Source organism: Euphorbia lathyris, chromosome 5 (genome assembly GCF_963576675.1).
Source record: "Euphorbia lathyris chromosome 5, ddEupLath1.1, whole genome shotgun sequence".
NCBI lineage: Eukaryota > Viridiplantae > Streptophyta > Magnoliopsida > Malpighiales > Euphorbiaceae > Euphorbia > Euphorbia lathyris.
The window spans coordinates 92,813,998-92,827,224 of NC_088914.1; positions in this window are offsets into that span (position 1 = coordinate 92,813,998).

A 13,227-nucleotide genomic window follows, 5' to 3' on the forward strand; every position below is an offset into this window, starting at 1 on the left:
TAATCGTTTTTCGCGAAGAAAAATCATCCTTTTATTGTTACTTTCTATTCGCAGATTTCGTTTAATCTTCTTTCGCGAAGCCAAATTGTCATTTTTCTTGCTAACACGACTTAATTTTTTTGAAAGTGGTTGAATACAGAACATCGAATTCAAGTACTCATTTAGCTTGAATACAAAAGCATCAATCACAGTAGGCGGTGTACTGGGATATAATGGAGGTGTGAACCTTTGGATTTTTCTTGGATTCTTTCTTGAAAAGAAAAGAAAAATCACCACGAACTTCGGGTTCAATTTCTCAAACTTCGGGTTCCATTTCTCATCTCAAAAGGACACGTATTCCACTGATTTTTCTTGCTTCTAGTTCCTTCTGTTTTTGAGATTTAGGGTTTAGGTTTTGAATTATCATTGCAATGTTATTGAAAATTTTGATAATGTTATGATTTTAATGTTGTTGTAAATTTTGATAATGTTATTATTTTAATATTAAAATTATTGTTGCATCCTTATTGTTATGCTTTTTTTTTTGTTATATACCACTTCGCATATTTCATAATATGCAAAGTATGTAAAGTTTGCGAAAAAGTACGTCTTTTACTTCGCATATTGTGAAATGTGCGAAAATAAAAAATTATTCTGCGAATTAGTATTGTCTTCGCATAATTTGCATATTACGAAATATGCGAATTAAATTCATATTCTAAAGTAAATATCATTTTCGCATATTTCAAAATATGTGAAGTCAGGTGACAATGGGAAAAAAATAAATACTAAGAAATTTCTAAGTGTTATATATATATAAAAGGTATTGTGGAAAAGTCACAAAAATAAAATCTAGATAGGTAATAGATTACGTAAATGGTCTAAATATGTACATGAATCTCTCATTTGACCCAATTTTATAATTTTTCCTTGTTAAAAATATTAATCTTTTTAGTTGACACTGTTAAAATAACTGTTAACGACCGTAAAATTAAAAAATTATTGATTATATTCTATACAACTTAATCTTTTAATTTTTTAATTTTGAGATCATTTATATTTTGTTTTGTGGAAAAAAATAAATGTTTAAAAAACTCCAAAAATGATAACTTCTAAAATAAAAAATTTAATTTAGAGAGAAAAGCTCCAACAATTGCAATTTTGACAAATTCTAGTCATTACTGGTTTCCATATAACTAATTCTAGTTATACTACTAATGATCTATAAATATGTAAACTATTTGTATTAAAAGTAAGTGCACATAATTTGCTATACATTCATTTTGCATTTGTTATTAAAACAAATCAGTAATCAATCAAACTCTTAAAATAATAGATCAGTTACTCATCCTAATGGGTTAATCAAAATTAAAACAAACGATGCTTTTAAAAAATCAACTAGTTTAACTAATGCAAGAAATTTTGGTTCTAAGAGCATCTGCAGTGGGCTGTATCACTTGCAAAAAGTGATTCAGAAAAGTGTATCTTTGCATTGGAGATGAGTGAATTAAATGAAGAGAGGGGTATTTTGTAACACAATTCTGATGCGAACCATGGAGAAAAGGAGGAATGGAGGCTTTGTGGGATTTGGCGAGAACGAGCAGCTGAGATCGCGCCTCAACTGGCGCATGTGATACACGCGCGCTTGAGGCGCGTCTCAGCCGCAAAGTTGGACTTCTGGAGGAGACAGGTGGGCCCCTCAAAGCTGGTTACATTTTTTTTTGTTTAAGCGCTTTTGAATTATAAAAAGCTGATTTGAATTAACACATTCACATTACCGTTGGGAAGTATAAAAAGGGGATTTTTTTTTTCAATGCCAAAATTATACCGTTGCATATATCATAATTTTGTAAAAAAATTAAATATATATATATATATGATAACTGGAGATGAATTTCTGATCAACTCTCTTCCCTGTGGGGGCGTCGTTGGGTTCGACGGGGGGAAGCTCCGATGCCAAAGTTAGTATGGTATAAGGAGAATAAACTATATTGACAAAGGTAGGGTTTTAGGAAGAGAATGAATGTGTACCTCAATAGCATGGTGTGCAAGCTATTTATAGTCATGTGATCGTAACTCCTAGTAACCAAAAAGTCTCTATTAATGCCCCATTAATGGCGGTTACAGATCTCCTTTAAGCTTGGCCGTTAGCTCAATAAAGGATCATTAATGGCCTTTATTGGGAATCGGTTTTACCGCTCAATGGGCGGATCGATGCATAACGGCGGGTCATCCATAGGTTTGACTATGGATCTCATGTGGCGGAGTTTAGGTGATCCGCCATCAGGATGCCTTACCTGATACGCCATTGCTTCTCGGGCTGTCCCCAATACGTGGTCGTTTTGGCAAATATCCTTTTTGATCCTTGGGATCATATCCCGATGTTATCAGAAGCCCCCCCAAAGTTCCTTTAAAGTCCTTTAGGGCTTTTGAGCCTCTTCGCGTGCCGTCATGATGAACTGTATTAATGGCCACTTGGTTTGAGGCCATTCATGGAATGACATGTGTCCTTTGCGCGCTGCTCGAGGTGAGAAGTGTGGCCTTCTTGAGTTTCCGCGAAGCTCTTTCCAGAATCAAGAACCTTCAAAGCTTCCAATTTTCATGTAAGTAAATCTTTCCGCCTTGTTTTCTGGGTTTTATGAGTTCTTCGTCTGGGTCTACTACTGAACTGTTTAATTTGACCTCCCCTTCTTCCGAAACCCAAATTAGTTGGACCACTTCCTCTGAGAGTTCAAGTTCTTTCGAAAGTACGTCTAGCTGGGATTTGTGTAACTCGGTGAGGGAGAGTAGGAATCGTAGAACTCGGAATTTTCCTGACGCCGTGACCCGTACTGTTTCGGTGATAGATTCTAGGAGGTTTTCCGGGATGGAGGCTTCTTATTCAGCCCCATTTAGGAAAAAGGCGCCTCGTGCGGAGTCTACTCCGTCTCGCATGAGCGCCGCGGATCTAGCAGATCTGGCGGATCGCTATCCGTGGATTAAGAATTATGAGATTGAATTGGCGGCTGCTCACCAGCGACCCGCCTGTCCGCCCGTAGGATATCTGTCCGTGTACAGTTGCCATGTGGAGAGAGGGTTCCATCTTCCTCTTCCTAAGATGATGGCGGATATCCTGGCGTACTTTGGAATCACTGCCTGTCAGCTGCATCTAAATGGCTGGTTAGATTTGGCCCTGGATTGTTATTTGGCTTCGAACCTAGGGGTAGTTTGTAACCCTCGAATCTTCTGGTCCCTTCATAAACCAACGAAGCGGAAATCTGAGTCCTTCTACACATTCGCCAAATTTAAATCCTATTCGCCATTCTCTGGGAAGATGTCGAACGTCCATCTCTAGGGTGAAATTTTTTTCTACATTAAGGTGAAAGAGGATGAACCCCTGGGATTCCCCTCGGTTTGGAATGCCAAACCTTTGCATATGGCGGGAGATCTACGTATATTGACAGATAGCGATGAAAAGGTGGTGGATCTCATGAAAAGCATCAAGGCAGATGCTTGGACGTACACTGATGCTCTGGAATTCATGATGAATGATATTCCCCTGATCCGCCGTGACGAGAATGGATTTACTTTTTCGAAGTTTTATCAATTTGATGAAGGTACTTTTGTTCTTTCCTTTTGATTATTATTTCTTGCTCCCTTGTCAGGGGTTTGTCTGAGGCAAGTCGCGCTCTTGTAGAGATGCGCAAGAAACAGAAGGAGGAAGAGGCTCAAAAGGATAAGCAGGTAGCGGATCCCCATAAAAGCTTTGAGAAGCGTCCTACTGGTGATATGGTTGATCCTCCCCTGCCAAAGAAGAAGAAATTTGTGTCTTCTAGTGGGGGAAAGTTGCTGGAGGATGCCATGAGGACCGAGAAACCAATGCCGAGGCTTGAACAGGTGTGTTCATTCAATCATTCTCTTTTCTCTTACTGGGATCTTATTTTTTTGCCTCTTTAATCCTTGCGTAGGTGGTGAAGCCTGACTTAGGAGGTTACTGGCTCGCGCCAAATATGGTGACAAAGGATCTTTAAGGAATGAATCTATCATCAATGACCTGGACGAAGCTCTCGGTCAACTAGGCGAGGTACGGGAGAGCCAGAATAAGATCTCGGGATCAGCCCATTTCCAGATGGGAAAAACAGAGCTCTTCACAGTAAGTTTCCTCTATCCCTTTTTGCATTTTTGGATGAAAGAGTGATCTCCTTTAGGGAGAGTTTGTCGTTTTTATTCTTTTATTTGAATTGGCTTTTGCCTTGATAGGTATACACGCACATGCGTGCTATGGAAGCGGATCTCCTTCAAGGAGTGACTGATAGAGCTACCCTAAAAAGAATGGAGAAAGAGATAGCCACTGCTAATGCAAATGTGGCTTCCGCCATTGCCCTTATCGATAGTAAAGATGCAGAGATCCGTAACCTAAAGGGGAAAATTGAAGAGCTAGAGGGGGATGCTAAGAATCATGAAAGTGCCTTGCTAAACGCGGAGATCCTGATGGGAGAACGCGCTTATTATTATGGAGAATGGATCATGGCATATGTCAGGCTCGCCTATCCTGAGATCGACTTTGTAGACCCGGAGTACGTGGTTCCGGATGTTGAAGACTGCCTTAAGTACCGCAAGATCCCTAATGTCAAAGACTTCATCCGTGATCATATTCGGAAGGTGATGAGCAGATCTGTTGAGGAAGCCAAACCTGCTGTGGATCTTGAAGCAGAGGATCTTGATGAAGTATCCCAGGAGGCGGGTGATAAGGATAAGGAGTCGACAATTGATTGCACTGTTCCTCAGGAAGGAACCATTCCTGTAGAGAAGGAGGTCCCTTCGAATGGCGCATCTGATAAGAAAGATGCTAAGGAGGATGCTCCTATTGATGTTTAGTTTTTGTGAATGTAACTAAGTATAATTTTATTTTAATCCTTGTTACAACCATTTAACTTTACTTTACGTTTCATATCTTTCAGCAAGTAGAGCTATAGGTTTTAGGATTAGTTTGAGGTAGGTGGCCAGCCATACCTCGTAGTGTGAGCCTTTGTGAAGGCTAGGAGCTTTTATTCCTTTAGAGGAAGTTAAGCTGCCTTAGACGATCAATTGGCTTTCTATCTTTGAGGTGAATCGATCCGCCACTAGGACTTTGGACTTTTCTTTAGAAAGAGTGTGCGAGAGTGTAAAGATCTCACGTCTGAGAAATGTTTTAAATCTATCCCTGACGGGGATCAATTTATTTCCTATCTTTGAGATAGATTGATCCGCCGCTGAGATTGTTCTCCTATCTTTGAGGAGAAAGTAGTTATGCTATGATAGCATTATCCTACTTGTGGGAATGCGTTTGTTGCCTCCCCCTTTTTTCGAATCTGGAATATTTATATTGCTACAAGAAAATACTTAAAAAAGAATTGACAAGATAAGAATTGCTTTTTATTGAATGGCGATGCGCCTTATTACAGCAAACGGGTCTTACATGTGAGCCTCATTAAAACCTTTAATAAGAAAAACCTCTTGGAATAAAAACTTACTAAAGGAAAAAGAGTACTCAAGACCTTGATTATATTCTATTCCCTGGCGAAATACTTGCGGAGGTTTTGGATGTTCCACGTGCGTGGCAGTGTGTTCCCCTCCATATCTTGTATTTTGAAAGTGGCCGAGCCAATTTTGGTGACTATTTTGTATGGCCCCGTCCAGGTGATTCCTAGTTTTCCTTTGCCTTCCAAGGACTGAATTTTATCCGCTTTTCGGAGTACTAGGTCCTCTGGGTTCAGATCCACAAGCTTTGCGTTTTTGTCGTGATAGGCTGCAATTCTCTGCTTATAGGCGGCCATTCGTATATACGCCCTCTCCCTCCTTGTTTCCAATTGGTCCAGACTCTCCTTTAATCGTTGGTCATTCTTGGCCTCACAATAAAATAGGACTCTGTCACTAGGGACTTGGATCTCGATGGGGATCACAGCTTCTACACCATAGGTGAGGGCGAATGGTGACTCGCCATTTGCGGTCCGAGGAGTGGTTCTATATGCCCATAAGACATTCATGAGGTGATCCGCCCACTTTTTATCGTGCTCACCCAGTCTCTTTTTTATGCCCTTTACGATCGTTCGATTTGTTACCTCGGTCGTCCCGTTAGATTGGGGGTAGTAAACTGAGGCAAACCTGTTTTGAATGCCTTGGCTTTCGCAGAATGCTCTGAATCCTCCACAATTGAACTGCATCCCGTTGTCAGTAATAATCGTGTGAGGAACTCCGAATCTTCCAACTATATTATCTTTGACAAACTTGATCATCCGCTCGGCATTTATGGAGGAGACAGCTTCGGCCTCGACCCATTTCGTAAAGTGATCCACAGCTACCACAACATACTTCCTTTGTCTCTTGGTAGGGGGAATTGGCCAACAATGTCGATCCCCCATGTGGCAAAGGGTCATCCTTCCACAATGGGTTTTTGTAGGTGCTTAGCCGTGTGAGACTCGTTTGCATAGACTTGACAATTATGACAGGACTCCACCAGCTTTTGGGCATCAAGTTCTGCAGTGAGCCAGTAAAACCCTACCAATCTGGACTTTTTCAAGATCGAGGTGGATGCCTCGTGAACTCCACAAGTACCTAAATGCAATTCTTTGAGGATATGTTGCCCCTCTTCTGTTCTTACGCACTTCAACCAGGGGTGACCAAAAGATTTTCTGTACAGTTGATCGTTCATTATGGAGAAGTATGCAGCCTTCCTCACCGTCCGTTTAGCCTCTTCTTTGTCTTGAGGCAAAGATCCGGTGGAGAGATACTGCTGGATCGGCGATCTCCAATCTCCTGTAGCAGATGAAAGAAGAGCTATCTCCTCTAGGGCGAACGCCGGCCTGTTTCTTATCTCAAATGGACATTGGAGATCCGTCCACTGATCCTTGCTTGAGGCTAGTTTAGCCAGGTGGTTCGCTTCTGTGTTTGATCCTCGTAATACGTGAATCAACTCCCACTTGGTCTCTTTAGACTCTAAATGGTTCAACAGCTTTTTTACCTCCTCGACGTACTTGACCAAAGTTTCGTCTTTTACATCAAAGTTTTTAGTCACCTGATTAACCATTAACTTAGAATCGCTATAGATCACAACTCGTTCTGGCGTAATCTCCTTCAGCAGGCATAGCCCCAATATCAAGGCTTCATATTCTGCGGCATTATTAGTTACAGGGAATTCTAACTTTGCGGCATAATGCAGTTTGATGTAGTGAGGTCTTTTGATTATCACACTGATTCCCGAACCTTCAGCTGAAGAGGCGCCATCAGTGTACATCGTCCACTCTTTTACTTCTGGCTTCGGAAGGTTTATGCCCTCTTCGGTGAATTCGTTCACAAAGTCTACCAAGACTTGACTTTTTAAGGCGGATCTGCCTTCATAGCGGACATCAAACTCGCCCAAGCGAATTGCCCACTCCATTAGCCTCCCTGAAGTTTCCGGCTTTTGCAACACCTTCCTCACAGGTATACTGGTTCGAATAATGACTGTGTGAGCCTGGAAATAAGGTCTTAGGCGAATTGAAGTGGTTACCACTGCTAAGGCCATTTTGTCTAATCGAGAATACCAGGTTTCCGCATCTTTTAAGACTTTACTCACGTAATAGACTGGATATTGTTGACCATCTTCTTCCCTGATCATGACAGTGCAGACTACTTTATCAGTAACAGAAACGTACATGTATAGATTCTCACCTTCCAAAGGTCTGCTCATTAGGGGCGGTTCAGATAGGAAGCATTTGATCCCTTCAAAGGCCTGCTTGCAATCCTCATTCCACTCGAAACCTTTTTGCTTTTTGATCGCTTCATAAAAAGGTTGGCATCTACGAGCAGAGCAGGAGATGAATCTACCTAGTGCTACGATTCGCCCATTGAGGCGTTGCACTTCTCTGACATTTTGTGGCGCTCTCATGTCTAACACTACTTTGATTTTATCCGGGTTGGGACCGATTCCCTTCTAGCTGATCATGTATCCTAGAAATTTGCCATAAGTTGCCCCGAACGTGCACTTCTCTGGATTCAGCTTGATGTTATGGTGACGTAGGACACCTAAGACTTCTCTTATGTCTTCTGCATGCCTTTCTATGGTGATGATTTTAATGATCATGTCATCTATATAAATTGAGAAGTTGTTACCTTTGCTCTCCTCAAATATTTTGTTCATCATTCGCTGGTATGTAGCTCCGGCATTTTTGAGTCCAAAGGGCATGACCTTAAAGAAATAGGTCGCCTGATGTGTTACGAAGGATGTTTTAATTCTGTCAGATGGCTCCATCGGAATCTGATGATAGCTAGACTTTACATCTATGAAGGAATACATTGCGTGTCCTGCGGTTCCATCAACTAGGATATCAATACAAGGCAGGGGGTAATTGTCTTTGGGACAAGCCTTGTTAAGATCCGTGAAGTCGATACACATGCGGTATGATCCACCAGCTTTCTTCACTAGGACCACATTTTCCAGCCACTGCGTATAGATAACTTCTTCAATGGCGTCCGCCTTCTTCAGTTTAGAGACTTCTTCTTCCATCACTTTCTGTCTCTCTAGACCATGATTCCTTCGTTTTTGTGCTACAGGAACTGCATCTTCAGCGATTTTGAGTTTATGGGTGATCACATCTGGACTGATTCCCGTGAGGATCTCATCGTTCCATGCAAACACACCCTCGGATTCTAGAAGAACCTTTGTGATGTCCTCATTGACCTCTTCTTTTAACCCCCTGGCGATTCGTACCCTCTTGCCTTTCGACATAAGAAACATTTCTATATCACCAAGTGCTATTGTTACGAGCTCTTCCTCATCATCCTCCTTAGTCTGCGGGCGAATCGATGGTGATGCCGAATATGTCTCCTGGGCAACCTTTTGGTTCCCTTTGACCATCACACCTCCCTTAGCAGTCGGGATGTACATCGTCAAATGGCGAATTGATATAAGAGCCACCGCTTCAGAGATGAAAGGCTGCCCTAAGATAATGTTGTACGCCAGTTGACCATCCATAATGGAGAACTCCAGATCTCCCATCCATACTTGGTCATCACCCGCTAATTCGCATTCCAGCGTTACCTGGCCCTTTGTCTGTACCGTGTGACCCGTCACTCCCAGAATATCTACAATGGTAGTCTCAATTTGAATGGGGTCAACCTTGAGTTTGGCAAACGCACCCCTGGTGATGACATTACAAGAACTGCCAGTGTCTACCATTACTCTCTTCATTTCCCAACCCTCTACCATCATAGTAATGACAAGGGCGTCTGCATGTGGAGAGATAGCCGGACCGACATCCGTGAAGGGGCGGTTGAGTGATGCCCTATCCAAAGCAGTGGTCTTTGCTTTCTTTATCACCGGCTGATATCCTGGTCCGCCAGCTATGACATTAATGACCCCTTTGGCCTTTTTCCTTGGCTCGTCTCTGGATTTATCACCATCTCCCCTTCTATCATTCTGGACGAACCTGTCCAGCTTTCCTCTCTCAATAAGCCTCTCGATTTCTCTAGCCAACTCGCAGCATGCGTCAGTATCATGGCCGTTCTTCCGGTGGTATTTGCAATAATTCTTGGGGGTTTTCCCCGTGTTGGTATACTCCCCTCCCTTTGGTTCAGGGTATGAAATGCTCCGCTTATGCTGGCTGTTCTCTATCCATATTAGTACTTCACTCTTGGAGGCATTTAATGGTGTAAACGACGTCATGTATGCCGACTTGTTTTTAGAACCTCTACGCCTACCTCGGGATGACGAATCGGGGAGCTTTTCCTTTTCCTTGTCCCATCTACGAGATTCGCCCTTTTCTCTCTTAGGTGGTGATACAGACTCCCTGTGGATGTCATCAACCTCCATAAAATCCTTGCATCTCTCTATCAGCTCTGCCATACCTTTCGGTTTGTTTCTGATGAGATCTTCCTGCAAGCTTTTACATGTTGTGTTCCTTACCAGTGCCTCTACTGCCATGGAGACATCCACATCAACAATGCGAATACATAATTTGTTGAAATTGTCGACATATTCTCGAAGGGGCTCATTCTCTTTTGCTTCAATTCAAAGAGTTTTCGCGATTTAACCACTGGAGGAATGCAATCGGCGAATTTCGCACAGAACTCTCTACTCAACTGATCCCAGCTGTCTATCGATCTCGGGGGGATAGACTGGAACCAATCATAAGCTGGCCCTTTTAACGTAGTAATAAACATCCGATATAGCACCGCCTCACTTGCCCGATTAAGGCTGAGCAACATGCGATACTTCCTTACATGGGCTTCGGGATTATCGTCACCTGAATAGACTTGGATGTTGGGGATCTTAAAGTGCCTCTCAGTTTCCTCAGCCTCGATCCATGCAGTAAAAGGCGAATCACGGTTGGCGAATGGGTTATGCCTGGCATTCTCCTCGTTCTGACGGCGTATCTCATCTCTGATCTGATCCGCCATAGAACCTCGATTCTCCCTGGGACGCCTTCTACTCGGAGGTCTACTTCGAGAAGACGAAGAGCTGGAATCAGACGATGGATCCGATGGTGACCTCCTACCACCTCTGCCGCATCCCTCTGGAGGAGCTGGCCTATTCCCTACCTGGTTTGGTGGTGGGCGCTGCCCCTCCCTTTGAGTTGCCTCAACTGGCCTATTACTTCTCCTTCGTTTAGATGGAGGAGATCTGCCCCGCTGGGGTGATCTATGCCTGCGATGGGAAGGGGATCGAGATCGCGCCTTGCCATGTGTTTTCTTACGCTTCTTATGTCTCTGTCCCTCTGGTTCGCCATTTTGTTGATTCAGCACCGTGTTATTAGGAGCTCGAGGTCCGCCGATGGTGATCCCAGGATTAGCGGCGCTTCTAAGGTGAGTTTGATCATTCCTTCGACTCCCTTCCACTCCATCAGTGAATAGTTGTCGATTCAGCGGTGGGTTACTGGCGGATACTGGATTAACTACCGTGGAGTCCACAAGCTGTGAGGGAAAAAACGTCGAATCATGAACATTTGGTCCTACAGCCGTCGTTTTCCATTGTGATGACATAGGAATTGGTGTAGGACGGCGGAGATTCAATGGGGGAATCGTCATGTAAGATCGCAATCGACTCTCCATGGCGGGTCCATACTCTCGTCCTATGGACCCCGCGTAAATTTCCAAGAAAGAGTCAGGTGACATGCTCCCCTCGCCATGCACAGTGGGTGTATCAAGGTCAACGCGACCAGCGTTTATTGTAGCAGTAGTTGATGGTGTTATGGGTGGTATTTCAACCCCGGTTGAGGGGTTAGACCCTCCACTTGTCATGTTTTTATAGCGTGAACGAAATCCTTTTTAGATTAGGATCCACGTTCACCGCACCAATTGATAACTGGAGATGAATTTCTGATCAACTCCCTTCCCTGTGGGGGCGTCGTTGGGTTCGACGGGGGGAAGCTCCGATGCCAAAGTTAGTATGGTATAAGGAGAATAAACTATATTGACAAAGGTAGGGTTTTAGGAAGAGAATGAATGTGTACCTCAATAGCTTGGGGTGCAAGCTATTTATAGTCATGTGATCGTAACTCCTAGTAACCAGAAAGTCTCCATTAATGCCCCATTAATGGCGGTTACAGATCTCCTTTAAGCTTGGCCGTTAGCTCAATAGAGAATCATTAATGGCCTTTATTGGAAATCGGTTTTACCGCTCAATGGGCGGATCGAGGCATAACGGCGGGTCATCCATAGGTTTGACTATGGATCTCATGTGGCGGAGTTTAGGTGATCCGCCATCAGGATGTCTTACCTGATACGCTATTGCTTCTCGGGCTGTCCCCAATACGTGGTCGTTTTGGCAAATATCCTCTTTGATCCCTAGGATAATATCCCGGTGTTATCAATATATATATATATATATATATATATATATATATCGGTAACTAACAGCTATTTTTTTAATTTCTTTATAAATACTCAATTCATTTACATATACAAAAACACACATTCATAAATACTACATCTTGCAAATTTTATTACTAAACATATTTAGAGGTATGGATAAACACCAATGTAGCAAAAAATACTCTCAGAAAAATCAATATTCTGATTCGCAACACCCTATTCCTTTCCAAATGCCAAACCGAAATACGTCAAATATGCAAATATCTCCCATGAGGGATTCTCCACAACCCGTATTTCCTCAAAATTACGGTCATTTTATGCCAAGCCCTCACAAATTCTTCCACCCCGATATCCATTATGCCAATATGACCCAATTTAACGATAGTTAACCGATGAACTTTCACCTCCAAAGTCCGGGTTATAATGATCCATATCTTTCATTCAATAGTTCAAGAAGTTCATTTTTCGGATCATAGTTGCCAAATCTTGACTCGCCAAATGGGGGTTCTGTCAATATTCAAGATGAAGATGACGACGAAGAAGAAGAAGAAGAGATTGACGAAACACTTATTAATGAACCTGTTGTCGAGCCAAAACAGAAGCAGAAACAATACAAATGGATGCAGGAATTAGAAAACCTTTTATGTAAATGTTTTTTTTATCAATTTCTATAGATAATGTTATTGGTTCGGCTTAGAAGGAAAGACAATTCTGAAAGCGAGTAAGCAATGTGTTCAACGAAGAGAGGCCCAGAAATTCCAAAGCAATCACAGGTGGTAAGGGTAAGAATAAATTTTTACGAATAAGTAGAGAAACCAATAGATTTGTTGGGTCATTTATGAAAGTGAAGAATTTGCAATTGAGTGGAAAATGGGATTCAGAACGCGTTGAACATGCGCGAACTCTATACCGAGCGAAGTGGAAGACGACATTTAACTATGTCCATTGTTGGCAGATTTTATGCCACGAACCTAAATGACGGGACTATATTCTTTCAAATGGGGGAACTTTTGGAGGTGAAGAGATTGCCGAAGCAGAAGAGAAACATGAACGACCACCAGAAGTTAAGGCGGCGGCTAAAGTCAAAGGCAAACAGAAGGCAACATCGTCCTCCAACAGTTATGATATATCACTAGTTGAAAAAATGCATAACGAAAAAATTGCAGCGGCTAGGGTAGTGGCACAACAAAATGACCATGTTATGATGCAAAGAGATTTTGAATTTATCAGTAAGGGTTCAGTCAGAATGAATGAAGAGCAGAAGAAAAGATATGATGTTATGTGCGCCCACCTCATAGAGAAATATCTAGATGTATTTCCTTAATTGTGCTAGTTTGAATTGTATTTTAGTATTAATTGTATTTTTTTTTTAATTAACACATTAATACTTATCTTTTAGCATATGATATAAATAAAGACATAAAAGACACACTATCCTTA